Source organism: Prionailurus viverrinus, chromosome F1 (genome assembly GCF_022837055.1).
Source record: "Prionailurus viverrinus isolate Anna chromosome F1, UM_Priviv_1.0, whole genome shotgun sequence".
NCBI classification, from domain to species: Eukaryota; Metazoa; Chordata; class Mammalia; order Carnivora; family Felidae; genus Prionailurus; species Prionailurus viverrinus.
This window is the reverse complement of record NC_062577.1, coordinates 61,340,635-61,368,222: the sequence shown is the minus strand read 5'-3', so window position 1 is coordinate 61,368,222 and position 27,588 is coordinate 61,340,635. Positions and strand designations below refer to the sequence as shown.

The following is a 27,588-nucleotide window of genomic DNA, read 5'->3' as shown; positions in this document are numbered from 1 at the left end:
AATTAATTAATTTTTAAATTTTACATCCAAATTAGTTAGCAGATAGTGCCACAATGATTTCAGGAGTAGATTCCTTAATGCCCCTTACCCATTTAGCTCATCCCCCCTCCCACAACCCCTCCAGTAACCCTGTTTGTTTTCTATATTTAAGAGCCTCTTATGATTTGTCCCCCTCCCTGTTTTGGTATTATTTTTACTTTCCTTCCCTTATGCTCATCTGTTTTGTCTCTTAAAGTCCTCATATGAGTGAAGTCATATGATTTTTGTCTTCCTCTGACTGACTAATTTCGCTTAGCATAATACCCTCCAGTTCCACCCACGTAGTTGTAAATGGCAAGATTTCATTCTTTCTGATTGCCGAGTAATACTCCATTGTATAGATATACCACATCTTCTTTCTCCATTCATCCATCGATGGACATTTGGGCTCTTTCCATACTTTGACTATTGTCGATAGCGCTGCTATAAACATGGGGGTGCATGGGCCCCTTTGAAACAGCACACCTATATCCTTGGATAAATACCTAGTAGTGCAATGGCTGGGTCGTAGGGTAGTTCTATTTTTCATTTTTTGAGGAACCTCCGTACTGTTTTCCAGAGTGGCTGCACCAGTTTGCATTTCCACCAGCAGTGCAAAAGAGACCCTCTTTCTCTGCATCCTACCCAACACCTGTTGTTGCCTGAGTTTTTAATGTGAGCCATTCTGACAGGTGTGAGGTGGTATCTCATTGCGGTTTTGATACAACTAAAATGTTTTACATTGAAACCAATCTGCAAGTTACTTTGAATCAAGAAAATAAGTTTTAGTAATGAACGTAATTTGACTGGTTGGATGAAATTCTAAGAACAGGTAAATTTTCAGAATTTTGTAGAGCCTGTGGGCATTTGGCGAAACCCTCTGCCATTTCCAGGGGTAGATACCGTGACTCAGAAATTCCTGGCTAGAGAAACACAGATCGTTCATTGCACAGACTTAGGCTCAGAAAAACACGAGTACAGGTACACCGCATATAGTTAGTCTTCTAGATGTAAACAGGTGGAAACTTCAGCTGCTTGTAAAACCAGATCAAAGTCATCTTCACGAAGTAGAAAATATTAGCATGCCATTTCTCTGCTAGACAACAAAGCAGATATGACTGAAACACACTGGTCCCTCAGGGATACATCTTCAGTTGACTCAAAAGATTTTATAAAAATTCACAGGCCAAGTTACCTAGAGGTACAGGGGTCATGGCAGATGGCTGAGTCAACAGACCCGAAGGGCTTTTTCCCACCCATATATTTTCTTACCAGGCTCTGAGGATCCACGTCCTGTACTAAGGAAGAAAGCCCAGTAGCTTCAGAGAATACATGGGTACTGAAACGAAAGCCAGCTTTCCCATATGACCAGCAGCTAAAAGCCTAGGAAGAAAATACAGAAAATACAGAGCACAGAACGGATTTCCCAGGATCAGAAACAATATGAGGCACTATTTGCAATATAGCCAGGACGCCTTGGGGGGAGGGGGGGAATCAAATGGTGTGAAAAAGATAGGCAAAAGGGAAGAGTTCTCAAAAAGGGAAAAAAATCAAAATAAAAGGTCTTCAGAGAAAGGAAAAACTAAAGAAGTCAAGACAAGCTAGTATAAGGAAGATATATTAAATAGTTTTAATGTAATGAACGTCGCACTGGGATACAGGTTGCACACAACGCAGGAGTGTGCGATTCACCTTGGAGAGGACCCATAGAAGAAGGGTACCGAGCTGGTGAGAAGGAACGGGAAGATCCTGGCTAGGTGTAAGGTAAGGCCGGAACGGGAAACTAGTAAACGTGAAATCTTGGTGGCGGGCAAGAGGAATGAGGGACGGGGGTGGGGAGAGGAGGGGGAGGACGGTACTTCTGGGTAACACGCTGGCCGCTGGGCCATATGACGGAGGGTATCAGTCACGCAACTGGAAAAACACGCACACGAGAAGTCCACTCCGTCCTCCCGTGTGATGCACAGGTTCCCACCTGCTTGAGGTTGGATCTTCCTCACCGGCTCCACCTGTATCTGCGTGCTCTCTCACCTTCATTGCCTGATGGTCCCAATGAAGGGACTTGGCGAGAATTTGCTTTTCACATCCAGGTTCGGATTCCACGGTCGGTCTCAGTTCTCCCATTCCCCCAACCCACCACTCCCGTGGGACACAGTAATCGCCGCAGGGAGGACTCCACCTCTGCCACCGCTGGTTCCGCCGCCCCGGAACGAACACCACTGCCACCCTTCATCCACACACCGCGTGCTCCTTTCCGGCGCGATGCCCGCTTTGCCGCAAAGAGGCAGCGTGCTGGAAGTACCGAAGGCCAAACCCGTGCGTGAGTGGATCTGGGTCCCCTCCGAGTCTGGGCCAGGAATGCCATGCGGGGGAGGGGACCGAGACCGGGGGGGGGGGGGGGGGGGAGTCGGGAAGGGGGGGGCCCGTGCCGGGCGCCCGTGCAGGGCAGGGAGTCGAGGGCGGCAGGCAGGGGCAGGCGTGGGGAGGCAGCCGGAGAGGGGTCGGGCGCCCGGGTGGCCGGCCGCCGCCGTCCTCGTTAGTATAGTGGTGAGTATCCCCGCCTGTCACGCGGGAGACCGGGGTTCGATTCCCCGACGGGGAGGCAAGACGCCCTTTTTGGTGGCCTGCGCAGCTCTGGGTCCCACCTCTTGCTCCCGAGGGGCAGGGGCGCTTCTTCTCGGCCGTCCGTCGTCCGGCCGGCGGCGCGTGCCCGGCCTGCCCACCGTCCACCGGCCCCGGCCCTTTGCGTGGCTCGAGGCCGGACGCTGGGTCGCCACCGCGCAGCCGGGGCCTCGTGTGGTCGGTCCCCGCGGCAGCCACAGCGAGCTCCTCGGCGACGTGCCGCCCAGCCGCACAGCCGCCGTGGGTGTCGCTCGGGTGGGAGGCAGAAGGGTCCGGTCCCGTCTGGATGCGGGAGGTGGTGTGGCCTGGCGCACGCCCCCTCTGCTCCTTCCCGCGCCCGGCCAGGCCGGGCCGGGCCGGGCCGGGCCGGGCCGGGCCGCTAGCTGCGGGCCGCGGAGGACGCGGAAGACGCCGGGCCGGGGACGTGGCGGGGCTCCCCAGCCGGCCTCCGAGGGCCCGAGAGCGGCCAGGCGGCCAGAGCGCCCTCCAGAGGCGGGCGGCGGTGGGCGCCGGGCGCGGGGCGCAGGGCGGGCGGACGGGCGGGCGTGCCCGGCGACCGGCCGGCGCAGCTGAGTCGGAGGGGTGAGGCTGGGGCGCCGGGCGGCCGGAGCCCGTGGTGGCCGGGCAGAGCTGCGGCCGGGCGGGACGTCGGGGCAGGGATGCGCCGGGCGGCGGCGGCAGCGGCAGCGGCGAGAGAGCGCCAAGGCGAGAAGGCGCCGGAGCGCACCCTGGGCCGGCCGCGTCGGGCCGGCCCGGGCCGTGCAGCGTTGGTGGTATAGTGGTGAGCATAGCTGCCTTCCAAGCAGTTGACCCGGGTTCGATTCCCGGCCAACGCAGCCGGCCGACCTTTTGCGCCGCTCCGGGGCCCTCCTGGCCAGGCCCGCCGGGCGCTGGCAGTGGGGGACGGCGTGCCGGCCCGCTGGGCGCTGGGCGCTGGGCACGTGGCCCGAGGCGGCGTGCGGGTGCGAGGGCGGCCGGCGCGCAGCGTTTTGCGAGTGCTGCCAGCGGTCCGGGTGGACTGCGTGGGGCCCGCGGGCGGCTGGACGTGCAGAGGCAGGGGCCTCGGGGCCCAAGCGGAGCCGCGTGGGGGGAATGGAGGCGCTGGGTCCAGGGGGTGCAGGCCAGGCACGCAGCCTGTCGCTCCCTGGTGGTCTAGTGGTTAGGATTCGGCGCTCTCACCGCCGCGGCCCGGGTTCGATTCCCGGTCAGGGAAGCCTTTCTTCTTCCTCTGGCCCTCCGGGGCCTCCCCTCCCGGCCGGCCGAGCCGAGCCACCCACCGCCCCGTCCCCAGTGCACCCGCACCACCCCCTTTTAGCCCACGCCGGCACGCCAGGCCGAGCTGGCTAGCTTGTCGCGGGCCCCGCCGCCACGATGGAGGGGTGCACACAAGGCCACCTGCCACGCCCCGACGGGCAGCCCCAGCCTCGCCCTGCCACCTCGGCCCGTCCGAGCCTTTTGGCCTGGCTGGCCCACCGGAGGCCCTCGGCCTCGCCTCGCCCCTTCGCCCCCACCCGCGCACACGCTCGCCTGGCACCTTCGCTTCCACAGCCCGAGACGCGAGTGGCCGGGGCGGCCTCTGTCCCCCGCCGGGACCACCAGTGTGCGCAGGCGCCCCTGCCCCCCGAGTGTGCTCGGACCCCCACCGCCCCCTCCGGTGGCGCTCCTAGCTGGCCGGGCTGACGAGCCATCCTGTCCTCCCTCGTGAGGTGCCCGCGGTGGCGGTGCTGGGCGCGTGGGTCAGGTGAGCCACGCGCAGCCCTGAGTCGCGTCACCTGGCCGAGCAACCCCCCTCGGGCCTGCGACCTCTCGGGCGGCTTCCCTGCCCCACGCGGGGCGGGAGCGCCACGACCTGGCTGGCTGCGTCTCTCCCCGGCGACGGAGAGCGGACCCCACGGGCACGCTAGTCTTGGGCGCCCATGCGAGCGCAGAGTCCGACCGCCGTGCCCGGGAGGTGGAGGAGGGAAGAGGCATCCGGGCACGGCCCGGACCCCCCCCCACGCCCCCCCCCCCGCCCCGGGCACTGGAGGTGAGACAGCGGGGAGGTGCCGTGGGAGCCCCGGGGAAAGACAACCCAGCAGCCAGGCAGGTGGGCGGCGGTCGACGCACCCCGGGGGACTGGGCGCACTTGTCGCCAACTTGTCATTCCACTTGCAGGACACGTCGGTCCCTCCATCCTAGGCGCCGTCCGTCCTTCTGTCCACCCCTGTCTGTATCCGTCCTCTTCTGTGGATGCCTCCCAAGGTCCATCGCACACCTCAGTCTCCTTCCCGCCCCAATTTGGACACCCCTGTCCGCCGGGGATTTGCTCTGTGATCAGAGGTGTCCCCTCTCGAGGCCAAGCGGTCAGCCGGTGCGCCGCGCACACCTGCTGGGGCACACTCGCTTCAACCGCACAAGCCCCCTGCAGCGGTGCGGAGGAGTCGCGGCGGCCGTGGGTCTCCGGGTGCTTCCCGTGCCCGCGGGAAGTTTCCTCGGAGTCCTTGCTTTTGCGTGGGTGTGTGTGTGTGTGTGTGTGTGTGTGTGTCTCGGGAGGGGGTGGCTGGTGGGAGGGGCGGCGGTGCGAGGTGGTGCCGAGGGAAGGGGAGGAGCGTGTGGGTGGCAGCGCGAGTTGGTGCGGGGATGCGTTCCTTGCAGTGAATCGGGAGACTGGAGCGAGGCGAGCGTCGTTAAAGAGAAGAAGGGCAAGGCAGGTGTGTGGGCGGGCGCGGACGGGCCCTTGGCTCCGGGGCGGGCGGAGTTTTGTCCCCAGGGCGAGCGAGCCAGGGAGGAGGAAGGGAATGTGCGGCAGGGGCGGGGACGGACCCCCAGAGAGGAGCAGAGGTGGCTTTGGCCAGGTGCTCTGAAGGTGGGAGAGAGGCTTGGAAGCGGAGCGCGCAGTTGGCGCTGCGGGGCCAAAAGGGGATGGCGCGTTGCATGGGCCGGGAATCGAACCCGGGCCTCCCGCGTGGCAGGCGAGAATTCTACCACTGAACCACCCATGCACCCACGGACGTGGTCCACAGAGGGCTTCCCCAGCGGCGCCGGCCGCCTCCGTTGCCGGTCCCCGCCAGTAGTGAGCGTGAGCGTGAGTGTGAGCGTGAGCGTCTGCTCCGTGGGAGCAGGAGGCGGGCGGTCTGCAAGACAGGCTCCAGGCACGCGGAGAGCCAGCCCCTAGGGCGCGGCGCGGCGCGGCGCGGCGCGGCGCGGACGTCCGGGCAGAGGAAGGCACGGAGGCGGACTGGGCTCATCCCGTGCTTTGTCCCTCGTCCGGGGCCGCCGCCACAGCCTGCCCGTGTCCCCAGAGGCAGCCAGGAGCTGGACCCAGCCTGGCCAGCGCCCGATCCCCAAACAGCCGGAGCCATTTGTGGCCGGTGCCGGCAGGCCAGGGACCTTGCCTTCAGCTACTCCCAGCCCCGAGCCAGAGTCCGTTTGGCGGATGGTTTTCTCGCGCGTGCAGTGTGTGTCCCGACGGAAGGGGTGGGGAACGGACCTCTCGTGTGTGGAGCCATGGGGCCAGGGGCCGGGGCCGGGGCCGGGGGGCGGGGCCGGGTGGGCTGTGTGTCTTTGTGTGTGTGTGTGTGTGTGTGTGTGTGTGTGTGTGTGTGTGTTTGTGCTCGCGCCGGCGTCTGTCGGAGTTAGAGGCCAGGTAGCGCCGCCTGCGCCTCTGAGTGCGTCTCGCTCGGGCCAAGAGAGCAAAGGCCTGAGCGCGCTGGCCGGAGCCTCTCCCTAGGGGTCCGGCTCGGTGCCTTGGCAGGTTGGGAGGCAGGAGGGCGGTCTTGGATCCGGGCGGAACGCTGGGGCGGAGTGGCCGGCCGGCGGCGGCGGCGGCGGCCTCCCCGAGCCAGGAGATGCGCTGTGGTGCCCGGCTGGATGGCCTGGGGGTCTAGGGCTTCCGCTCACTGCTCCCTGCAGCCACCTTCCCGGCTTGGACTCGTGAGCCAGGCCCACAGAAGGGAGGGGTCCGCGCCGCCGGCTGGCCAGCAGCCGGCTGCGCTGTATGGCTCCCGGGAGGCAGACAGGCAGGCAGGCAGGTAGGTGTGGCCAGGGGAAGGCCCCTAGGTGGAGAATCGTGTGGGCCGCCTCGGGAGGGTGTGGAGAGAATGGACTAGGGCCGGGGGAAAAGCACGGGGTGACGGTGGGGTGGGTGCGTGTTCCCGGTGGCGGCGGAAGCGGACGGCTGGCTGGAAGGGCCAGGCGCTGTCCAGCGGCCACAAGTGGGAGCGGGAAGCGCGGGGAGCTTTGCAGCCTGGGCTGGTTCGCGAGTGCCGGGGTGAGGAGGGCAGGGGCGGGAATAGACGAGAAGGAGGACCAAAGAGCCTCCAGAAAGACGCAGGTGCGAAGTCAGCGAAGCCTGCGGGTGTGGGAAAGGCGCTCGAGGCGCGGGGGAGTGCGTGTGTGTGCGCCCGCGCGCGCCCGCGTGCGCGCGCGCGCTCAGAGCCCGAGGCGGCGAGGGTGGAGGGGCTGGAGCTCGGTCCCGGGCAGCGTGTGCTCGGGTGCGAGGCGGGCCGCGGCCGCGAGAGGGTGTGGTCCAGGCCCCGGTGGCGTGGCTGCTGTGTGGGGCGGGCCAAAAGGTGGGCGTGTCAGGAGTGGGATTCGAACCCACGCCTCCAGGGGAGACTGCGACCTGAACGCAGCGCCTTAGACCGCTCGGCCATCCTGACGGCGGGTGTGGGCGCGTCGCCGCTGGCCTGGCTGGGACGCGGCGCTAACGCTGGTGTCCTTGGCCGTCATGGCGCCCGGCTGGCGGCTGTGTGCGTGCGCAAGGGGCGAGACACGCGCGGCGGCCCCGGAGGAGCACGGCCAGCCGCCTCGCCGCCGCCGCCGCCGCCGCCGCCGCCAGCGCGGCTCCCGTGGCTGTCGCACCCCCACCCCCAGCTCCCTGCAGGCCCCGTCCAGCGTCGGCGCCCCTTGCCCTGCTCCCCACCCCGCCTGCCTCGCCCTCGCCCTCGCCCTCGCCGTCGCCCTCGCCCTCGCCCTCGCCGCCCCGCTTGCCGTCTGGGGCCTTTTCTCCCGGCGCGATGCCCGCCTGGCAGACGAGAGAGAGGCAGCGCTCGTTGGGAGTACTGAGCGCCGTCCGGTCCGTGTGTGGGCCCCGGGTCCGGGCGGACTCCGAGTCGGGGCCGGGGCTGCCGTGCGGGAGAGGGGGCCGAAGCGGGGCTGGGGTCGGGTGGGGCGTGGCCCGTGCCGGGCGCCCGTGCAGGGCAGGGCGTCGAGGGCAGCAGGCAGGGGCAGGTGTGGGGAGGCAGCCGGAGAGGGGTCGGGCGCCCGGGTGGCCGGCCGCCGCCGTCCTCGTTAGTATAGTGGTGAGTATCCCCGCCTGTCACGCGGGAGACCGGGGTTCGATTCCCCGACGGGGAGGCAAGACGCCCTTTTTGGTGGCCTGCGCAGCTCTGGGTCCCACCTCTTGCTCCCGAGGGGCAGGGGCGCTTCTTCTCGGCCGTCCGTCGTCCGGCCGGGCGGCGCGTGCCCGGCCTGCCCACCGTCCACCGGCCCCAGCCCTTTGCGTGGCTCGAGGCCGGACGCTGGGTCGCCACCGCGCAGCCGGGGCCTCGTGTGGTCCCCGCGGCAGCCACGGCGAGCTCCTCGGCGACGTGCCGCCCAGCCGCACAGCCGCCGTGGGTGTCGCTCGGGTGGGAGGCAGATGGGTCCGGTCCCGTCTGGATGCGGGAGGTGGTGTGGCCTGGCACCCGCCCCCTCTGCTCCTTCCCGCGCCGGGCCAGGCCGGGCCGGGCCGGCCGCTAGCTGCGGGCCGCGGAGGACGCGGAAGACGCCGGGCCGGGGACGTGGCGGGGCTCCCCAGCCGGCCTCCGAGGGCCCGAGAGCGGCCAGGCGGCCAGAGCGCCCTCCAGAGGCGGGCGGCGGTGGGCGCCGGGCGCCGGGCGCCGGGCGGGGGGCGGGCGGACGGGCGGGCGTGCTCGGCGACCGGCCGGCGCAGCTGAGTCGGAGGGGCGAGGCTGGGGCGCCGGGCGGCCGGAGCCCGTGGTGGCCGGAGCCCGTGGTGGCCGGGCAGAGCTGCGGCCGGGCGGGACGTCGGGGCAGGGATGCGCCGGGCGGCGGCGGCAGCGGCGAGAGAGCGCCAAGGCGAGAAGGCGCCGGAGCGCACCCTGGGCCGGCCGCGTCGGGCCGGCCCGGGCCGTGCAGCGTTGGTGGTATAGTGGTGAGCATAGCTGCCTTCCAAGCAGTTGACCCGGGTTCGATTCCCGGCCAACGCAGCCGGCCGACCTTTTGCGCCGCTCCGGGGCCCTCCTGGCCAGGCCCGCCAGGCGCTGGCATTGGGGGACGGCGTGCCGGCCCGCTGGGCGCTGGGCGCTGGGCACGTGGCCCGAGGCGGCGTGCGGGTGCGAGGGCGGCCGGCGGGCGGCGTTTTGCGGGTGCTGCCAGCGGTCCGGGTGGACTGCGTGGGGCCCGCGGGCGGCTGGACGTGCAGAGGCAGGGGCCTCGGGACCCAAGCGGAGCCGCGTGGGTGGAATGGAGGCGCTGGGTCCAGGGGTTGCAGGCCAGGCGCGCAGCCTGTCGCTCCCTGGTGGTCTAGTGGTTAGGATTCGGCGCTCTCACCGCCGCGGCCCGGGTTCGATTCCCGGTCAGGGAAGCCTTTCTTCTTCCTCTGGCCCTCCGGGGCCTCCCCTCCCGGCCGGCCGAGCCGAGCCACCCACCGCCCCGTCCCCAGTGCACCCGCACCACCCCCTTTTAGCCCACGCCGGCACGCCAGGCCGAGCTGGCTAGCTTGTCGCGGGCCCCGCCGCCACGATGGAGGGGTGCACACAAGGCCACCTGCCACGCCCCGACGGGCAGCCCCAGCCTCGCCCTGCCACCTCGGCCCGTCCGAGCCTTTTGGCCTGGCTGGCCCACCGGAGGCCCTCGGCCTCGCCTCTCCCCTTCGCCCCCACCCGCGCACACGCTCGCCTGGCACCTTCGCTTCCACAGCCCGAGACGCGAGTGGCCGGGGCGGCCTCTGTCCCCCGCCGGGACCACCAGTGTGCGCAGGCGCCCCTGCCCCCCGAGTGTGCTCGGACCCCCACCGCCCCCTCCGGTGGCGCTCCTAGCTGGCCGGGCTGACGAGCCATCCTGTCCTCCCTCGTGAGGTGCCCGCGGTGGCGGTGCTGGGCGCGTGGGTCAGGTGAGCCACGCGCAGCCCTGAGTCCCGTCACCTGGCCGAGCAACCCCCCTCGGGCCTGCGACCTCTCGGGCGGCTTCCCTGCCCCACGCGGGGCGGGAGCGCCACGACCTGGCTGGCTGCGTCTCTCCCCGGCGACGGAGAGCGGACCCCAGGGGCACGCCGGTCTTGGGCGCCGATGGGAGCGCAGAGTCCGACTGCCGTGCCCGGGAGGTGGAGGAGGGAAGAGGCATCCGGGCACGGCCCGGACCCCCCCCCACGCCCCCCCCCGCCCCGGGCACTGGAGGTGAGACAGCGGGGAGGTGCCGTGGGAGCCCCGGGGAAAGACAACCCAGCAGCCAGGCAGGTGGGCGGCGGTCGACGCACCCCGGGGGACTGGGCGCACTTGTCGCCAACTTGTCATTCCACTTGCAGGACACGTCGGTCCCTCCATCCTAGGCGCCGTCCGTCCTTCTGTCCACCCCTGTCTGTATCCGTCCTCTTCTGTGGATGCCTCCCAAGGTCCATCGCACACCTCAGTCTCCTTCCCGCCCCAATTTGGACACCCCTGTCCGCCGGGGATTTGCTCTGTGATCAGAGGTGTCCCCTCTCGAGGCCAAGCGGTCAGCCGGTGCGCCGCGCACACCTGCTGGGGCACACTCGCTTCAACCGCACAAGCCCCCTGCAGCGGTGCGGAGGAGTCGCGGCGGCCGTGGGTCTCCGGGTGCTTCCCGTGCCCGCGGGAAGTTTCCTCGGAGTCCTTGCTTTTGCGTGTGTGTGTGTGTGTGTGTGTGTGTGTGTGTGTGTGTCTCGGGAGGGGGTGGCTGGTGGGAGGGGCGGCGGTGCGAGGTGGTGCCGAGGGAAGGGGAGGAGCGTGTGGGTGGCAGCGCGAGTTGGTGCGGGGATGCGTTCCTTGCAGTGAATCGGGAGACTGGAGCGAGGCGAGCGTCGTTAAAGAGAAGAAGGGCAAGGCAGGTGTGTGGGCGGGCGCGGACGGGCCCTTGGCTCCGGGGCGGGCGGAGTTTTGTCCCCAGGGCGAGCGAGCCAGGGAGGAGGAAGGGAATGTGCGGCAGGGGCGGGGACGGACCCCCAGAGAGGAGCAGAGGTGGCTTTGGCCAGGTGCTCTGAAGGTGGGAGAGAGGCTTGGAAGCGGAGCGCGCAGTTGGCGCTGCGGGGCCAAAAGGGGATGGCGCGTTGCATGGGCCGGGAATCGAACCCGGGCCTCCCGCGTGGCAGGCGAGAATTCTACCACTGAACCACCCATGCACCCACGGACGTGGTCCACAGAGGGCTTCCCCAGCGGCGCCGGCCGCCTCCGTTGCCGGTCCCCGCCAGTAGTGAGCGTGAGCGTGAGTGTGAGCGTGAGCGTCTGCTCCGTGGGAGCAGGAGGCGGGCGGTCTGCAAGACAGGCTCCAGGCACGCGGAGAGCCAGCCCCTAGGGCGCGGCGCGGCGCGGCGCGGCGCGGCGCGGACGTCCGGGCAGAGGAAGGCACGGAGGCGGACTGGGCTCATCCCGTGCTTTGTCCCTCGTCCGGGGCCACCGCCACAGCCTGCCCGTGTCCCCAGAGGCAGCCAGGAGCTGGACCCAGCCTGGCCAGCGCCCGATCCCCAAACAGCCGGAGCCATTTGTGGCCGGTGCCGGCAGGCCAGGGACCTTGCCTTCAGCTACTCCCAGCCCCGAGCCAGAGTCCGTTTGGCGGATGGTTTTCTCGCGCGTGCAGTGTGTGTCCCGACGGAAGGGGTGGGGAACGGACCTCTCGTGTGTGGAGCCATGGGGCCAGGGGCCGGGGCCGGGGCCGGGGCCGGGGGGCGGGGCTGGGTGGGCTGTGTGTCTTTGTGTGTGTGTGTGTGTGTGTGTGTGTGTGTGTGTGTGTGTGTGTGTGTTTGTGCTCGCGCCGGCGTCTGTCGGAGTTAGAGGCCAGGTAGCGCCGCCTGCGCCTCTGAGTGCGTCTCGCTCGGGCCAAGAGAGCAAAGGCCTGAGCGCGCTGGCCGGAGCCTCTCCCTAGGGGTCCGGCTCGGTGCCTTGGCAGGTTGGGAGGCAGGAGGGCGGTCTTGGATCCGGGCGGAACGCTGGGGCGGAGTGGCCGGCCGGCGGCGGCGGCGGCGGCCTCCCCGAGCCAGGAGATGCGCTGTGGTGCCCGGCTGGATGGCCTGGGGGTCTAGGGCTTCCGCTCACTGCTCCCTGCAGCCACCTTCCCGGCTTGGACTCGTGAGCCAGGCCCACAGAAGGGAGGGGTCCGCGCCGCCGGCTGGCCAGCAGCCGGCTGCGCTGTATGGCTCCCGGGAGGCAGACAGGCAGGCAGGCAGGCAGGTAGGTGTGGCCAGGGGAAGGCCCCTAGGTGGAGAATCGTGTGGGCCGCCTCGGGAGGGTGTGGAGAGAATGGACTAGGGCCGGGGGAAAAGCACGGGGTGACGGTGGGGTGGGTGCGTGTTCCCGGTGGCGGCGGAAGCGGACGGCTGGCTGGAAGGGCCAGGCGCTGTCCAGCGGCCACAAGTGGGAGCGGGAAGCGCGGGGAGCTTTGCAGCCTGGGCTGGTTCGCGAGTGCCGGGGTGAGGAGGGCAGGGGCGGGAATAGACGAGAAGGAGGACCAAAGAGCCTCCAGAAAGACGCAGGTGCGAAGTCAGCGAAGCCTGCGGGTGTGGGAAAGGCGCTCGAGGCGCGGGGGAGTGCGTGTGTGTGCGCCCGCGCGCGCCCGCGTGCGCGCGCGCGCTCAGAGCCCGAGGCGGCGAGGGTGGAGGGGCTGGAGCTCGGTCCCGGGCAGCGTGTGCTCGGGTGCGAGGCGGGCCGCGGCCGCGAGAGGGTGTGGTCCAGGCCCCGGTGGCGTGGCTGCTGTGTGGGGCGGGCCAAAAGGTGGGCGTGTCAGGAGTGGGATTCGAACCCACGCCTCCAGGGGAGACTGCGACCTGAACGCAGCGCCTTAGACCGCTCGGCCATCCTGACGGCGGGTGTGGGCGCGTCGCCGCTGGCCTGGCTGGGACGCGGCGCTAACGCTGGTGTCCTTGGCCGTCATGGCGCCCGGCTGGCGGCTGTGTGCGTGCGCAAGGGGCGAGACACGCGCGGCGGCCCCGGAGGAGCACGGCCAGCCGCCTCGCCGCCGCCGCCGCCGCCGCCGCCGCCGCCGCCAGCGCGGCTCCCGTGGCTGTCGCACCCCCACCCCCAGCTCCCTGCAGGCCCCGTCCAGCGTCGGCGCCCCTTGCCCTGCTCCCCACCCCGCCTGCCTCGCCCTCGCCGTCGCCGTCGCCCTCGCCCTCGCAGCCCCGCTTGCCGTCTGGGGCCTTTTCTCCCGGCGCGATGCCCGCCTGGCAGACGAGAGAGAGGCAGCGCTCGTTGGGAGTACTGAGCGCCGTCCGGTCCGTGTGTGGGCCCCGGGTCCGGGCGGACTCCGAGTCGGCGCCGGGGGCTGCCGTGCGGGAGAGGGGGCCGAAGCGGGGCTGGGGTCGGGTGGGGCGTGGCCCGTGCCGGGCGCCCGTGCAGGGCAGGGCGTCGAGGGCAGCAGGCAGGGGCAGGCGTGGGGAGGCAGCCGGAGAGGGGTCGGGCGCCCGGGTGGCCGGCCGCCGCCGTCCTCGTTAGTATAGTGGTGAGTATCCCCGCCTGTCACGCGGGAGACCGGGGTTCGATTCCCCGACGGGGAGGCAAGACGCCCTTTTTGGTGGCCTGCGCAGCTCTGGGTCCCACCTCTTGCTCCCGAGGGGCAGGGGCGCTTCTTCTCGGCCGTCCGTCGTCCGGCCGGCGGCGCGTGCCCGGCCTGCCCACCGTCCACCGGCCCCGGCCCTTTGCGTGGCTCGAGGCCGGACGCTGGGTCGCCACCGCGCAGCCGGGGCCTCGTGTGGTCGGTCCCCGCGGCAGCCACAGCGAGCTCCTCGGCGACGTGCCGCCCAGCCGCACAGCCGCCGTGGGTGTCGCTCGGGTGGGAGGCAGATGGGTCCGGTCCCGTCTGGATGCGGGAGGTGGTGTGGCGTGGCACCCGCCCCCTCTGCTCCTTCCCGCGCCCGGCCAGGCCGGGCCGGGCCGGGCCGGGCCGGGCCGGGCCGCTAGCTGCGGGCCGCGGAGGACGCGGAAGACGCCGGGCCGGGGACGTGGCGGGGCTCCCCAGCCGGCCTCCGAGGGCCCGAGAGCGGCCAGGCGGCCAGAGCGCCCTCCAGAGGCGGGCGGCGGTGGGCGCCGGGCGCGGGGCGCAGGGCGGGCGGACGGGCGGGCGTGCCCGGCGACCGGCCGGCGCAGCTGAGTCGGAGGGGTGAGGCTGGGGCGCCGGGCGGCCGGAGCCCGTGGTGGCCGGGCAGAGCTGCGGCCGGGCGGGACGTCGGGGCAGGGATGCGCCGGGCGGCGGCGGCGGCGGCAGCGGCAGCGGCGAGAGAGCGCCAAGGCGAGAAGGCGCCGGAGCGCACCCTGGGCCGGCCGCGTCGGGCCGGCCCGGGCCGTGCAGCGTTGGTGGTATAGTGGTGAGCATAGCTGCCTTCCAAGCAGTTGACCCGGGTTCGATTCCCGGCCAACGCAGCCGGCCGACCTTTTGCGCCGCTCCGGGGCCCTCCTGGCCAGGCCCGCCGGGCGCTGGCAGTGGGGGACGGCGTGCCGGCCCGCTGGGCGCTGGGCGCTGGGCACGTGGCCCGAGGCGGCGTGCGGGTGCGAGGGCGGCCGGCGCGCAGCGTTTTGCGAGTGCTGCCAGCGGTCCGGGTGGACTGCGTGGGGCCCGCGGGCGGCTGGACGTGCAGAGGCAGGGGCCTCGGGGCCCAAGCGGAGCCGCGTGGGGGGAATGGAGGCGCTGGGTCCAGGGGGTGCAGGCCAGGCGCGCAGCCTGTCGCTCCCTGGTGGTCTAGTGGTTAGGATTCGGCGCTCTCACCGCCGCGGCCCGGGTTCGATTCCCGGTCAGGGAAGCCTTTCTTCTTCCTCTGGCCCTCCGGGGCCTCCCCTCCCGGCCGGCCGAGCCGAGCCACCCACCGCCCCGTCCCCAGTGCACCCGCACCACCCCCTTTTAGCCCACGCCGGCACGCCAGGCCGAGCTGGCTAGCTTGTCGCGGGCCCCGCCGCCACGATGGAGGGGTGCACACAAGGCCACCTGCCACGCCCCGACGGGCAGCCCCAGCCTCGCCCTGCCACCTCGGCCCGTCCGAGCCTTTTGGCCTGGCTGGCCCACCGGAGGCCCTCGGCCTCGCCTCGCCCCTTCGCCCCCACCCGCGCACACGCTCGCCTGGCACCTTCGCTTCCACAGCCCGAGACGCGAGTGGCCGGGGCGGCCTCTGTCCCCCGCCGGGACCACCAGTGTGCGCAGGCGCCCCTGCCCCCCGAGTGTGCTCGGACCCCCACCGCCCCCTCCGGTGGCGCTCCTAGCTGGCCGGGCTGACGAGCCATCCTGTCCTCCCTCGTGAGGTGCCCGCGGTGGCGGTGCTGGGCGCGTGGGTCAGGTGAGCCACGCGCAGCCCTGAGTCGCGTCACCTGGCCGAGCAACCCCCCTCGGGCCTGCGACCTCTCGGGCGGCTTCCCTGCCCCACGCGGGGCGGGAGCGCCACGACCTGGCTGGCTGCGTCTCTCCCCGGCGACGGAGAGCGGACCCCACGGGCACGCTAGTCTTGGGCGCCCATGCGAGCGCAGAGTCCGACCGCCGTGCCCGGGAGGTGGAGGAGGGAAGAGGCATCCGGGCACGGCCCGGACCACCCCCCCCCCCCACGCCCCGGGCACTGGAGGTGAGACAGCGGGGAGGTGCCGTGGGAGCCCCGGGGAAAGACAACCCAGCAGCCAGGCAGGTGGGCGGCGGTCGACGCACCCCGGGGGACTGGGCGCACTTGTCGCCAACTTGTCATTCCACTTGCAGGACACGTCGGTCCCTCCATCCTAGGCGCCGTCCGTCCTTCTGTCCACCCCTGTCTGTATCCGTCCTCTTCTGTGGATGCCTCCCAAGGTCCATCGCACACCTCAGTCTCCTTCCCGCCCCAATTTGGACACCCCTGTCCGCCGGGGATTTGCTCTGTGATCAGAGGTGTCCCCTCTCGAGGCCAAGCGGTCAGCCGGTGCGCCGCGCACACCTGCTGGGGCACACTCGCTTCAACCGCACAAGCCCCCTGCAGCGGTGCGGAGGAGTCGCGGCGGCCGTGGGTCTCCGGGTGCTTCCCGTGCCCGCGGGAAGTTTCCTCGGAGTCCTTGCTTTTGCGTGGTGTGTGTGTGTGTGTGTGTGTGTGTGTGTGTGTCTCGGGAGGGGGTGGCTGGTGGGAGGGGCGGCGGTGCGAGGTGGTGCCGAGGGAAGGGGAGGAGCGTGTGGGTGGCAGCGCGAGTTGGTGCGGGGATGCGTTCCTTGCAGTGAATCGGGAGACTGGAGCGAGGCGAGCGTCGTTAAAGAGAAGAAGGGCAAGGCAGGTGTGTGGGCGGGCGCGGACGGGCCCTTGGCTCCGGGGCGGGCGGAGTTTTGTCCCCAGGGCGAGCGAGCCAGGGAGGAGGAAGGGAATGTGCGGCAGGGGCGGGGACGGACCCCCAGAGAGGAGCAGAGGTGGCTTTGGCCAGGTGCTCTGAAGGTGGGAGAGAGGCTTGGAAGCGGAGCGCGCAGTTGGCGCTGCGGGGCCAAAAGGGGATGGCGCGTTGCATGGGCCGGGAATCGAACCCGGGCCTCCCGCGTGGCAGGCGAGAATTCTACCACTGAACCACCCATGCACCCACGGACGTGGTCCACAGAGGGCTTCCCCAGCGGCGCCGGCCGCCTCCGTTGCCGGTCCCCGCCAGTAGTGAGCGTGAGCGTGAGTGTGAGCGTGAGCGTCTGCTCCGTGGGAGCAGGAGGCGGGCGGTCTGCAAGACAGGCTCCAGGCACGCGGAGAGCCAGCCCCTAGGGCGCGGCGCGGCGCGGCGCGGCGCGGCGCGGACGTCCGGGCAGAGGAAGGCACGGAGGCGGACTGGGCTCATCCCGTGCTTTGTCCCTCGTCCGGGGCCACCGCCACAGCCTGCCCGTGTCCCCAGAGGCAGCCAGGAGCTGGACCCAGCCTGGCCAGCGCCCGATCCCCAAACAGCCGGAGCCATTTGTGGCCGGTGCCGGCAGGCCAGGGACCTTGCCTTCAGCTACTCCCAGCCCCGAGCCAGAGTCCGTTTGGCGGATGGTTTTCTCGCGCGTGCAGTGTGTGTCCCGACGGAAGGGGTGGGGAACGGACCTCTCGTGTGTGGAGCCATGGGGCCAGGGGCCGGGGCCGGGGCCGGGGCCGGGGGGCGGGGCTGGGTGGGCTGTGTGTCTTTGTGTGTGTGTGTGTGTGTGTGTGTGTGTGTGTGTGTGTGTGTGTGTTTGTGCTCGCGCCGGCGTCTGTCGGAGTTAGAGGCCAGGTAGCGCCGCCTGCGCCTCTGAGTGCGTCTCGCTCGGGCCAAGAGAGCAAAGGCCTGAGCGCGCTGGCCGGAGCCTCTCCCTAGGGGTCCGGCTCGGTGCCTTGGCAGGTTGGGAGGCAGGAGGGCGGTCTTGGATCCGGGCGGAACGCTGGGGCGGAGTGGCCGGCCGGCGGCGGCGGCGGCGGCCTCCCCGAGCCAGGAGATGCGCTGTGGTGCCCGGCTGGATGGCCTGGGGGTCTAGGGCTTCCGCTCACTGCTCCCTGCAGCCACCTTCCCGGCTTGGACTCGTGAGCCAGGCCCACAGAAGGGAGGGGTCCGCGCCGCCGGCTGGCCAGCAGCCGGCTGCGCTGTATGGCTCCCGGGAGGCAGACAGGCAGGCAGGCAGGCAGGTAGGTGTGGCCAGGGGAAGGCCCCTAGGTGGAGAATCGTGTGGGCCGCCTCGGGAGGGTGTGGAGAGAATGGACTAGGGCCGGGGGAAAAGCACGGGGTGACGGTGGGGTGGGTGCGTGTTCCCGGTGGCGGCGGAAGCGGACGGCTGGCTGGAAGGGCCAGGCGCTGTCCAGCGGCCACAAGTGGGAGCGGGAAGCGCGGGGAGCTTTGCAGCCTGGGCTGGTTCGCGAGTGCCGGGGTGAGGAGGGCAGGGGCGGGAATAGACGAGAAGGAGGACCAAAGAGCCTCCAGAAAGACGCAGGTGCGAAGTCAGCGAAGCCTGCGGGTGTGGGAAAGGCGCTCGAGGCGCGGGGGAGTGCGTGTGTGTGCGCCCGCGCGCGCCCGCGTGCGCGCGCGCGCTCAGAGCCCGAGGCGGCGAGGGTGGAGGGGCTGGAGCTCGGTCCCGGGCAGCGTGTGCTCGGGTGCGAGGCGGGCCGCGGCCGCGAGAGGGTGTGGTCCAGGCCCCGGTGGCGTGGCTGCTGTGTGGGGCGGGCCAAAAGGTGGGCGTGTCAGGAGTGGGATTCGAACCCACGCCTCCAGGGGAGACTGCGACCTGAACGCAGCGCCTTAGACCGCTCGGCCATCCTGACGGCGGGTGTGGGCGCGTCGCCGCTGGCCTGGCTGGGACGCGGCGCTAACGCTGGTGTCCTTGGCCGTCATGGCGCCCGGCTGGCGGCTGTGTGCGTGCGCAAGGGGCGAGACACGCGCGGCGGCCCCGGAGGAGCACGGCCAGCCGCCTCGCCGCCGCCGCCGCCGCCGCCGCCGCCGCCGCCAGCGCGGCTCCCGTGGCTGTCGCACCCCCACCCCCAGCTCCCTGCAGGCCCCGTCCAGCGTCGGCGCCCCTTGCCCTGCTCCCCACCCCGCCTGCCTCGCCCTCGCCGTCGCCGTCGCCCTCGCCCTCGCAGCCCCGCTTGCCGTCTGGGGCCTTTTCTCCCGGCGCGATGCCCGCCTGGCAGACGAGAGAGAGGCAGCGCTCGTTGGGAGTACTGAGCGCCGTCCGGTCCGTGTGTGGGCCCCGGGTCCGGGCGGACTCCGAGTCGGCGCCGGGGGCTGCCGTGCGGGAGAGGGGGCCGAAGCGGGGCTGGGGTCGGGTGGGGCGTGGCCCGTGCCGGGCGCCCGTGCAGGGCAGGGCGTCGAGGGCAGCAGGCAGGGGCAGGCGTGGGGAGGCAGCCGGAGAGGGGTCGGGCGCCCGGGTGGCCGGCCGCCGCCGTCCTCGTTAGTATAGTGGTGAGTATCCCCGCCTGTCACGCGGGAGACCGGGGTTCGATTCCCCGACGGGGAGGCAAGACGCCCTTTTTGGTGGCCTGCGCAGCTCTGGGTCCCACCTCTTGCTCCCGAGGGGCAGGGGCGCTTCTTCTCGGCCGTCCGTCGTCCGGCCGGCGGCGCGTGCCCGGCCTGCCCACCGTCCACCGGCCCCGGCCCTTTGCGTGGCTCGAGGCCGGACGCTGGGTCGCCACCGCGCAGCCGGGGCCTCGTGTGGTCGGTCCCCGCGGCAGCCACAGCGAGCTCCTCGGCGACGTGCCGCCCAGCCGCACAGCCGCCGTGGGTGTCGCTCGGGTGGGAGGCAGATGGGTCCGGTCCCGTCTGGATGCGGGAGGTGGTGTGGCGTGGCACCCGCCCCCTCTGCTCCTTCCCGCGCCCGGCCAGGCCGGGCCGGGCCGGGCCGGGCCGGGCCGGGCCGCTAGCTGCGGGCCGCGGAGGACGCGGAAGACGCCGGGCCGGGGACGTGGCGGGGCTCCCCAGCCGGCCTCCGAGGGCCCGAGAGCGGCCAGGCGGCCAGAGCGCCCTCCAGAGGCGGGCGGCGGTGGGCGCCGGGCGCGGGGCGCAGGGCGGGCGGACGGGCGGGCGTGCCCGGCGACCGGCCGGCGCAGCTGAGTCGGAGGGGTGAGGCTGGGGCGCCGGGCGGCCGGAGCCCGTGGTGGCCGGGCAGAGCTGCGGCCGGGCGGGACGTCGGGGCAGGGATGCGCCGGGCGGCGGCGGCGGCGGCAGCGGCAGCGGCGAGAGAGCGCCAAGGCGAGAAGGCGCCGGAGCGCACCCTGGGCCGGCCGCGTCGGGCCGGCCCGGGCCGTGCAGCGTTGGTGGTATAGTGGTGAGCATAGCTGCCTTCCAAGCAGTTGACCCGGGTTCGATTCCCGGCCAACGCAGCCGGCCGACCTTTTGCGCCGCTCCGGGGCCCTCCTGGCCAGGCCCGCCGGGCGCTGGCAGTGGGGGACGGCGTGCCGGCCCGCTGGGCGCTGGGCGCTGGGCACGTGGCCCGAGGCGGCGTGCGGGTGCGAGGGCGGCCGGCGCGCAGCGTTTTGCGAGTGCTGCCAGCGGTCCGGGTGGACTGCGTGGGGCCCGCGGGCGGCTGGACGTGCAGAGGCAGGGGCCTCGGGGCCCAAGCGGAGCCGCGTGGGGGGAATGGAGGCGCTGGGTCCAGGGGGTGCAGGCCAGGCGCGCAGCCTGTCGCTCCCTGGTGGTCTAGTGGTTAGGATTCGGCGCTCTCACCGCCGCGGCCCGGGTTCGATTCCCGGTCAGGGAAGCCTTTCTTCTTCCTCTGGCCCTCCGGGGCCTCCCCTCCCGGCCGGCCGAGCCGAGCCACCCACCGCCCCGTCCCCAGTGCACCCGCACCACCCCCTTTTAGCCCACGCCGGCACGCCAGGCCGAGCTGGCTAGCTTGTCGCGGGCCCCGCCGCCACGATGGAGGGGTGCACACAAGGCCACCTGCCACGCCCCGACGGGCAGCCCCAGCCTCGCCCTGCCACCTCGGCCCGTCCGAGCCTTTTGGCCTGGCTGGCCCACCGGAGGCCCTCGGCCTCGCCTCGCCCCTTCGCCCCCACCCGCGCACACGCTCGCCTGGCACCTTCGCTTCCACAGCCCGAGACGCGAGTGGCCGGGGCGGCCTCTGTCCCCCGCCGGGACCACCAGTGTGCGCAGGCGCCCCTGCCCCCCGAGTGTGCTCGGACCCCCACCGCCCCCTCCGGTGGCGCTCCTAGCTGGCCGGGCTGACGAGCCATCCTGTCCTCCCTCGTGAGGTGCCCGCGGTGGCGGTGCTGGGCGCGTGGGTCAGGTGAGCCACGCGCAGCCCTGAGTCGCGTCACCTGGCCGAGCAACCCCCCTCGGGCCTGCGACCTCTCGGGCGGCTTCCCTGCCCCACGCGGGGCGGGAGCGCCACGACCTGGCTGGCTGCGTCTCTCCCCGGCGACGGAGAGCGGACCCCACGGGCACGCTAGTCTTGGGCGCCCATGCGAGCGCAGAGTCCGACCGCCGTGCCCGGGAGGTGGAGGAGGGAAGAGGCATCCGGGCACGGCCCGGACCACCCCCCCCCCCCACGCCCCGGGCACTGGAGGTGAGACAGCGGGGAGGTGCCGTGGGAGCCCCGGGGAAAGACAACCCAGCAGCCAGGCAGGTGGGCGGCGGTCGACGCACCCCGGGGGACTGGGCGCACTTGTCGCCAACTTGTCATTCCACTTGCAGGACACGTCGGTCCCTCCATCCTAGGCGCCGTCCGTCCTTCTGTCCACCCCTGTCTGTATCCGTCCTCTTCTGTGGATGCCTCCCAAGGTCCATCGCACACCTCAGTCTCCTTCCCGCCCCAATTTGGACACCCCTGTCCGCCGGGGATTTGCTCTGTGATCAGAGGTGTCCCCTCTCGAGGCCAAGCGGTCAGCCGGTGCGCCGCGCACACCTGCTGGGGCACACTCGCTTCAACCGCACAAGCCCCCTGCAGCGGTGCGGAGGAGTCGCGGCGGCCGTGGGTCTCCGGGTGCTTCCCGTGCCCGCGGGAAGTTTCCTCGGAGTCCTTGCTTTTGCGTGTGTGTGTGTGTGTGTGTGTGTGTGTGTGTGTCTCGGGAGGGGGTGGCTGGTGGGAGGGGCGGCGGTGCGAGGTGGTGCCGAGGGAAGGGGAGGAGCGTGTGGGTGGCAGCGCGAGTTGGTGCGGGGATGCGTTCCTTGCAGTGAATCGGGAGACTGGAGCGAGGCGAGCGTGTCGTTAAAGAGAAGAAGGGCAAGGCAGGTGTGTGGGCGGGCGCGGACGGGCCCTTGGCTCCGGGGCGGGCGGAGTTTTGTCCCCAGGGCGAGCGAGCCAGGGAGGAGGAAGGGAATGTGCGGCAGGGGCGGGGACGGACCCCCAGAGAGGAGCAGAGGTGGCTTTGGCCAGGTGCTCTGAAGGTGGGAGAGAGGCTTGGAAGCGGAGCGCGCAGTTGGCGCTGCGGGGCCAAAAGGGGATGGCGCGTTGCATGGGCCGGGAATCGAACCCGGGCCTCCCGCGTGGCAGGCGAGAATTCTACCACTGAACCACCCATGCACCCACGGACGTGGTCCACAGAGGGCTTCCCCAGCGGCGCCGGCCGCCTCCGTTGCCGGTCCCCGCCAGTAGTGAGCGTGAGCGTGAGTGTGAGCGTGAGCGTCTGCTCCGTGGGAGCAGGAGGCGGGCGGTCTGCAAGACAGGCTCCAGGCACGCGGAGAGCCAGCCCCTAGGGCGCGGCGCGGCGCGGCGCGGCGCAGCGCAGCGCGGCGCGGACGTCCGGGCAGAGGAAGGCACGGAGGCGGACTGGGCTCATCCCGTGCTTTGTCCCTCGTCCGGGGCCGCCGCCACAGCCTGCCCGTGTCCCCAGAGGCAGCCAGGAGCTGGACCCAGCCTGGCCAGCGCCCGATCCCCAAACAGCCGGAGCCATTTGTGGCCGGTGCCGGCAGGCCAGGGACCTTGCCTTCAGCTACTCCCAGCCCCGAGCCAGAGTCCGTTTGGCGGATGGTTTTCTCGCGCGTGCAGTGTGTGTCCCGACGGAAGGGGTGGGGAACGGACCTCTCGTGTGTGGAGCCATGGGGCCAGGGGCCGGGGCCGGGGCCGGGGCCGGGGGGCGGGGCTGGGTGGGCTGTGTGTCTTTGTGTGTGTGTGTGTGTGTGTGTGTGTGTGTGTGTGTGTGTGTGTGTTTGTGCTCGCGCCGGCGTCTGTCGGAGTTAGAGGCCAGGTAGCGCCGCCTGCGCCTCTGAGTGCGTCTCGCTCGGGCCAAGAGAGCAAAGGCCTGAGCGCGCTGGCCGGAGCCTCTCCCTAGGGGTCCGGCTCGGTGCCTTGGCAGGTTGGGAGGCAGGAGGGCGGTCTTGGATCCGGGCGGAACGCTGGGGCGGAGTGGCCGGCCGGCGGCGGCGGCGGCGGCCTCCCCGAGCCAGGAGATGCGCTGTGGTGCCCGGCTGGATGGCCTGGGGGTCTAGGGCTTCCGCTCACTGCTCCCTGCAGCCACCTTCCCGGCTTGGACTCGTGAGCCAGGCCCACAGAAGGGAGGGGTCCGCGCCGCCGGCTGGCCAGCAGCCGGCTGCGCTGTATGGCTCCCGGGAGGCAGACAGGCAGGCAGGCAGGCAGGTAGGTGTGGCCAGGGGAAGGCCCCTAGGTGGAGAATCGTGTGGGCCGCCTCGGGAGGGTGTGGAGAGAATGGACTAGGGCCGGGGGAAAAGCACGGGGTGACGGTGGGGTGGGTGCGTGTTCCCGGTGGCGGCGGAAGCGGACGGCTGGCTGGAAGGGCCAGGCGCTGTCCAGCGGCCACAAGTGGGAGCGGGAAGCGCGGGGAGCTTTGCAGCCTGGGCTGGTTCGCGAGTGCCGGGGTGAGGAGGGCAGGGGCGGGAATAGACGAGAAGGAGGACCAAAGAGCCTCCAGAAAGACGCAGGTGCGAAGTCAGCGAAGCCTGCGGGTGTGGGAAAGGCGCTCGAGGCGCGGGGGAGTGCGTGTGTGTGCGCCCGCGCGCGCCCGCGTGCGCGCGCGCGCTCAGAGCCCGAGGCGGCGAGGGTGGAGGGGCTGGAGCTCGGTCCCGGGCAGCGTGTGCTCGGGTGCGAGGCGGGCCGCGGCCGCGAGAGGGTGTGGTCCAGGCCCCGGTGGCGTGGCTGCTGTGTGGGGCGGGCCAAAAGGTGGGCGTGTCAGGAGTGGGATTCGAACCCACGCCTCCAGGGGAGACTGCGACCTGAACGCAGCGCCTTAGACCGCTCGGCCATCCTGACGGCGGGTGTGGGCGCGTCGCCGCTGGCCTGGCTGGGACGCGGCGCTAACGCTGGTGTCCTTGGCCGTCATGGCGCCCGGCTGGCGGCTGTGTGCGTGCGCAAGGGGCGAGACACGCGCGGCGGCCCCGGAGGAGCACGGCCAGCCGCCTCGCCGCCGCCGCCGCCGCCGCCGCCGCCGCCGCCAGCGCGGCTCCCGTGGCTGTCGCACCCCCACCCCCAGCTCCCTGCAGGCCCCGTCCAGCGTCGGCGCCCCTTGCCCTGCTCCCCACCCCGCCTGCCTCGCCCTCGCCGTCGCCGTCGCCCTCGCCCTCGCAGCCCCGCTTGCCGTCTGGGGCCTTTTCTCCCGGCGCGATGCCCGCCTGGCAGACGAGAGAGAGGCAGCGCTCGTTGGGAGTACTGAGCGCCGTCCGGTCCGTGTGTGGGCCCCGGGTCCGGGCGGACTCCGAGTCGGCGCCGGGGGCTGCCGTGCGGGAGAGGGGGCCGAAGCGGGGCTGGGGTCGGGTGGGGCGTGGCCCGTGCCGGGCGCCCGTGCAGGGCAGGGCGTCGAGGGCAGCAGGCAGGGGCAGGCGTGGGGAGGCAGCCGGAGAGGGGTCGGGCGCCCGGGTGGCCGGCCGCCGCCGTCCTCGTTAGTATAGTGGTGAGTATCCCCGCCTGTCACGCGGGAGACCGGGGTTCGATTCCCCGACGGGGAGGCAAGACGCCCTTTTTGGTGGCCTGCGCAGCTCTGGGTCCCACCTCTTGCTCCCGAGGGGCAGGGGCGCTTCTTCTCGGCCGTCCGTCGTCCGGCCGGCGGCGCGTGCCCGGCCTGCCCACCGTCCACCGGCCCCGGCCCTTTGCGTGGCTCGAGGCCGGACGCTGGGTCGCCACCGCGCAGCCGGGGCCTCGTGTGGTCGGTCCCCGCGGCAGCCACAGCGAGCTCCTCGGCGACGTGCCGCCCAGCCGCACAGCCGCCGTGGGTGTCGCTCGGGTGGGAGGCAGATGGGTCCGGTCCCGTCTGGATGCGGGAGGTGGTGTGGCGTGGCACCCGCCCCCTCTGCTCCTTCCCGCGCCCGGCCAGGCCGGGCCGGGCCGGGCCGGGCCGGGCCGGGCCGCTAGCTGCGGGCCGCGGAGGACGCGGAAGACGCCGGGCCGGGGACGTGGCGGGGCTCCCCAGCCGGCCTCCGAGGGCCCGAGAGCGGCCAGGCGGCCAGAGCGCCCTCCAGAGGCGGGCGGCGGTGGGCGCCGGGCGCGGGGCGCAGGGCGGGCGGACGGGCGGGCGTGCCCGGCGACCGGCCGGCGCAGCTGAGTCGGAGGGGTGAGGCTGGGGCGCCGGGCGGCCGGAGCCCGTGGTGGCCGGGCAGAGCTGCGGCCGGGCGGGACGTCGGGGCAGGGATGCGCCGGGCGGCGGCGGCGGCGGCAGCGGCAGCGGCGAGAGAGCGCCAAGGCGAGAAGGCGCCGGAGCGCACCCTGGGCCGGCCGCGTCGGGCCGGCCCGGGCCGTGCAGCGTTGGTGGTATAGTGGTGAGCATAGCTGCCTTCCAAGCAGTTGACCCGGGTTCGATTCCCGGCCAACGCAGCCGGCCGACCTTTTGCGCCGCTCCGGGGCCCTCCTGGCCAGGCCCGCCGGGCGCTGGCAGTGGGGGACGGCGTGCCGGCCCGCTGGGCGCTGGGCGCTGGGCACGTGGCCCGAGGCGGCGCGCAGCGTTTTGCGAGTGCTGCCAGCGGTCCGGGTGGACTGCGTGGGGCCCGCGGGCGGCTGGACGTGCAGAGGCAGGGGCCTCGGGGCCCAAGCGGAGCCGCGTGGGGGGAATGGAGGCGCTGGGTCCAGGGGGTGCAGGCCAGGCGCGCAGCCTGTCGCTCCCTGGTGGTCTAGTGGTTAGGATTCGGCGCTCTCACCGCCGCGGCCCGGGTTCGATTCCCGGTCAGGGAAGCCTTTCTTCTTCCTCTGGCCCTCCGGGGCCTCCCCTCCCGGCCGGCCGAGCCGAGCCACCCACCGCCCCGTCCCCAGTGCACCCGCACCACCCCCTTTTAGCCCACGCCGGCACGCCAGGCCGAGCTGGCTAGCTTGTCGCGGGCCCCGCCGCCACGATGGAGGGGTGCACACAAGGCCACCTGCCACGCCCCGACGGGCAGCCCCAGCCTCGCCCTGCCACCTCGGCCCGTCCGAGCCTTTTGGCCTGGCTGGCCCACCGGAGGCCCTCGGCCTCGCCTCGCCCCTTCGCCCCCACCCGCGCACACGCTCGCCTGGCACCTTCGCTTCCACAGCCCGAGACGCGAGTGGCCGGGGCGGCCTCTGTCCCCCGCCGGGACCACCAGTGTGCGCAGGCGCCCCTGCCCCCCGAGTGTGCTCGGACCCCCACCGCCCCCTCCGGTGGCGCTCCTAGCTGGCCGGGCTGACGAGCCATCCTGTCCTCCCTCGTGAGGTGCCCGCGGTGGCGGTGCTGGGCGCGTGGGTCAGGTGAGCCACGCGCAGCCCTGAGTCGCGTCACCTGGCCGAGCAACCCCCCTCGGGCCTGCGACCTCTCGGGCGGCTTCCCTGCCCCACGCGGGGCGGGAGCGCCACGACCTGGCTGGCTGCGTCTCTCCCCGGCGACGGAGAGCGGACCCCACGGGCACGCTAGTCTTGGGCGCCCATGCGAGCGCAGAGTCCGACCGCCGTGCCCGGGAGGTGGAGGAGGGAAGAGGCATCCGGGCACGGCCCGGACCACCCCCCCCCCCCACGCCCCGGGCACTGGAGGTGAGACAGCGGGGAGGTGCCGTGGGAGCCCCGGGGAAAGACAACCCAGCAGCCAGGCAGGTGGGCGGCGGTCGACGCACCCCGGGGGACTGGGCGCACTTGTCGCCAACTTGTCATTCCACTTGCAGGACACGTCGGTCCCTCCATCCTAGGCGCCGTCCGTCCTTCTGTCCACCCCTGTCTGTATCCGTCCTCTTCTGTGGATGCCTCCCAAGGTCCATCGCACACCTCAGTCTCCTTCCCGCCCCAATTTGGACACCCCTGTCCGCCGGGGATTTGCTCTGTGATCAGAGGTGTCCCCTCTCGAGGCCAAGCGGTCAGCCGGTGCGCCGCGCACACCTGCTGGGGCACACTCGCTTCAACCGCACAAGCCCCCTGCAGCGGTGCGGAGGAGTCGCGGCGGCCGTGGGTCTCCGGGTGCTTCCCGTGCCCGCGGGAAGTTTCCTCGGAGTCCTTGCTTTTGCGTGGGTGTGTGTGTGTGTGTGTGTGTGTGTGTGTGTCTCGGGAGGGGGTGGCTGGTGGGAGGGGCGGCGGTGCGAGGTGGTGCCGAGGGAAGGGGAGGAGCGTGTGGGTGGCAGCGCGAGTTGGTGCGGGGATGCGTTCCTTGCAGTGAATCGGGAGACTGGAGCGAGGCGAGCGTCGTTAAAGAGAAGAAGGGCAAGGCAGGTGTGTGGGCGGGCGCGGACGGGCCCTTGGCTCCGGGGCGGGCGGAGTTTTGTCCCCAGGGCGAGCGAGCCAGGGAGGAGGAAGGGAATGTGCGGCAGGGGCGGGGACGGACCCCCAGAGAGGAGCAGAGGTGGCTTTGGCCAGGTGCTCTGAAGGTGGGAGAGAGGCTTGGAAGCGGAGCGCGCAGTTGGCGCTGCGGGGCCAAAAGGGGATGGCGCGTTGCATGGGCCGGGAATCGAACCCGGGCCTCCCGCGTGGCAGGCGAGAATTCTACCACTGAACCACCCATGCACCCACGGACGTGGTCCACAGAGGGCTTCCCCAGCGGCGCCGGCCGCCTCCGTTGCCGGTCCCCGCCAGTAGTGAGCGTGAGCGTGAGTGTGAGCGTGAGCGTCTGCTCCGTGGGAGCAGGAGGCGGGCGGTCTGCAAGACAGGCTCCAGGCACGCGGAGAGCCAGCCCCTAGGGCGCGGCGCGGCGCGGCGCGGCGCGGCGCGGACGTCCGGGCAGAGGAAGGCACGGAGGCGGACTGGGCTCATCCCGTGCTTTGTCCCTCGTCCGGGGCCACCGCCACAGCCTGCCCGTGTCCCCAGAGGCAGCCAGGAGCTGGACCCAGCCTGGCCAGCGCCCGATCCCCAAACAGCCGGAGCCATTTGTGGCCGGTGCCGGCAGGCCAGGGACCTTGCCTTCAGCTACTCCCAGCCCCGAGCCAGAGTCCGTTTGGCGGATGGTTTTCTCGCGCGTGCAGTGTGTGTCCCGACGGAAGGGGTGGGGAACGGACCTCTCGTGTGTGGAGCCATGGGGCCAGG

At 71.5% G+C, this 27,588-nt stretch overlaps 24 non-coding genes across 24 annotated transcripts; 15 read left to right on the top strand and 9 right to left on the bottom strand.

Annotated features, from left to right (window-relative positions):
* The first annotated feature begins 2,548 nt into the window (after positions 1-2,548).
* Positions 2,549-2,620, top strand: TRNAD-GUC (transfer RNA aspartic acid (anticodon GUC)). Its single transcript has one exon. It is a non-coding gene; the product is annotated as a tRNA-Asp (tRNA).
* Positions 2,621-3,404: 784 nt separating this feature from the next.
* On the top strand, positions 3,405-3,476 carry TRNAG-UCC (transfer RNA glycine (anticodon UCC)). Its single transcript has one exon. It is a non-coding gene; the product is annotated as a tRNA-Gly (tRNA).
* Positions 3,477-3,781: 305 nt separating this feature from the next.
* On the top strand, positions 3,782-3,853 carry TRNAE-CUC (transfer RNA glutamic acid (anticodon CUC)). Its single transcript has one exon. It is a non-coding gene; the product is annotated as a tRNA-Glu (tRNA).
* Positions 3,854-5,550: 1,697 nt separating this feature from the next.
* Positions 5,551-5,621, bottom strand: TRNAG-GCC (transfer RNA glycine (anticodon GCC)). The gene has a single exon. It is a non-coding gene; the product is annotated as a tRNA-Gly (tRNA).
* A 1,576-nt stretch (positions 5,622-7,197) lies between these two features.
* TRNAL-CAG (transfer RNA leucine (anticodon CAG)) lies at positions 7,198-7,280 on the bottom strand. Its single transcript has one exon. It is a non-coding gene; the product is annotated as a tRNA-Leu (tRNA).
* A 625-nt stretch (positions 7,281-7,905) lies between these two features.
* TRNAD-GUC (transfer RNA aspartic acid (anticodon GUC)) lies at positions 7,906-7,977 on the top strand. Its single transcript has one exon. It is a non-coding gene; the product is annotated as a tRNA-Asp (tRNA).
* Positions 7,978-8,759: 782 nt separating this feature from the next.
* Positions 8,760-8,831, top strand: TRNAG-UCC (transfer RNA glycine (anticodon UCC)). Its single transcript has one exon. It is a non-coding gene; the product is annotated as a tRNA-Gly (tRNA).
* Positions 8,832-9,136: 305 nt separating this feature from the next.
* Positions 9,137-9,208, top strand: TRNAE-CUC (transfer RNA glutamic acid (anticodon CUC)). The gene has a single exon. It is a non-coding gene; the product is annotated as a tRNA-Glu (tRNA).
* Positions 9,209-10,907: 1,699 nt separating this feature from the next.
* Positions 10,908-10,978, bottom strand: TRNAG-GCC (transfer RNA glycine (anticodon GCC)). The gene has a single exon. It is a non-coding gene; the product is annotated as a tRNA-Gly (tRNA).
* Positions 10,979-12,570: 1,592 nt separating this feature from the next.
* Positions 12,571-12,653, bottom strand: TRNAL-CAG (transfer RNA leucine (anticodon CAG)). The gene has a single exon. It is a non-coding gene; the product is annotated as a tRNA-Leu (tRNA).
* A 620-nt stretch (positions 12,654-13,273) lies between these two features.
* TRNAD-GUC (transfer RNA aspartic acid (anticodon GUC)) lies at positions 13,274-13,345 on the top strand. Its single transcript has one exon. It is a non-coding gene; the product is annotated as a tRNA-Asp (tRNA).
* Positions 13,346-14,135: 790 nt separating this feature from the next.
* On the top strand, positions 14,136-14,207 carry TRNAG-UCC (transfer RNA glycine (anticodon UCC)). The gene has a single exon. It is a non-coding gene; the product is annotated as a tRNA-Gly (tRNA).
* Positions 14,208-14,512: 305 nt separating this feature from the next.
* TRNAE-CUC (transfer RNA glutamic acid (anticodon CUC)) lies at positions 14,513-14,584 on the top strand. Its single transcript has one exon. It is a non-coding gene; the product is annotated as a tRNA-Glu (tRNA).
* Positions 14,585-16,278: 1,694 nt separating this feature from the next.
* TRNAG-GCC (transfer RNA glycine (anticodon GCC)) lies at positions 16,279-16,349 on the bottom strand. Its single transcript has one exon. It is a non-coding gene; the product is annotated as a tRNA-Gly (tRNA).
* A 1,590-nt stretch (positions 16,350-17,939) lies between these two features.
* TRNAL-CAG (transfer RNA leucine (anticodon CAG)) lies at positions 17,940-18,022 on the bottom strand. The gene has a single exon. It is a non-coding gene; the product is annotated as a tRNA-Leu (tRNA).
* Positions 18,023-18,642: 620 nt separating this feature from the next.
* TRNAD-GUC (transfer RNA aspartic acid (anticodon GUC)) lies at positions 18,643-18,714 on the top strand. Its single transcript has one exon. It is a non-coding gene; the product is annotated as a tRNA-Asp (tRNA).
* A 790-nt stretch (positions 18,715-19,504) lies between these two features.
* TRNAG-UCC (transfer RNA glycine (anticodon UCC)) lies at positions 19,505-19,576 on the top strand. Its single transcript has one exon. It is a non-coding gene; the product is annotated as a tRNA-Gly (tRNA).
* Positions 19,577-19,881: 305 nt separating this feature from the next.
* Positions 19,882-19,953, top strand: TRNAE-CUC (transfer RNA glutamic acid (anticodon CUC)). Its single transcript has one exon. It is a non-coding gene; the product is annotated as a tRNA-Glu (tRNA).
* Positions 19,954-21,646: 1,693 nt separating this feature from the next.
* Positions 21,647-21,717, bottom strand: TRNAG-GCC (transfer RNA glycine (anticodon GCC)). Its single transcript has one exon. It is a non-coding gene; the product is annotated as a tRNA-Gly (tRNA).
* A 1,600-nt stretch (positions 21,718-23,317) lies between these two features.
* Positions 23,318-23,400, bottom strand: TRNAL-CAG (transfer RNA leucine (anticodon CAG)). Its single transcript has one exon. It is a non-coding gene; the product is annotated as a tRNA-Leu (tRNA).
* Positions 23,401-24,020: 620 nt separating this feature from the next.
* Positions 24,021-24,092, top strand: TRNAD-GUC (transfer RNA aspartic acid (anticodon GUC)). Its single transcript has one exon. It is a non-coding gene; the product is annotated as a tRNA-Asp (tRNA).
* A 790-nt stretch (positions 24,093-24,882) lies between these two features.
* TRNAG-UCC (transfer RNA glycine (anticodon UCC)) lies at positions 24,883-24,954 on the top strand. The gene has a single exon. It is a non-coding gene; the product is annotated as a tRNA-Gly (tRNA).
* A 282-nt stretch (positions 24,955-25,236) lies between these two features.
* Positions 25,237-25,308, top strand: TRNAE-CUC (transfer RNA glutamic acid (anticodon CUC)). The gene has a single exon. It is a non-coding gene; the product is annotated as a tRNA-Glu (tRNA).
* Positions 25,309-27,001: 1,693 nt separating this feature from the next.
* On the bottom strand, positions 27,002-27,072 carry TRNAG-GCC (transfer RNA glycine (anticodon GCC)). The gene has a single exon. It is a non-coding gene; the product is annotated as a tRNA-Gly (tRNA).
* Positions 27,073-27,588: the final 516 nt, after the last annotated feature.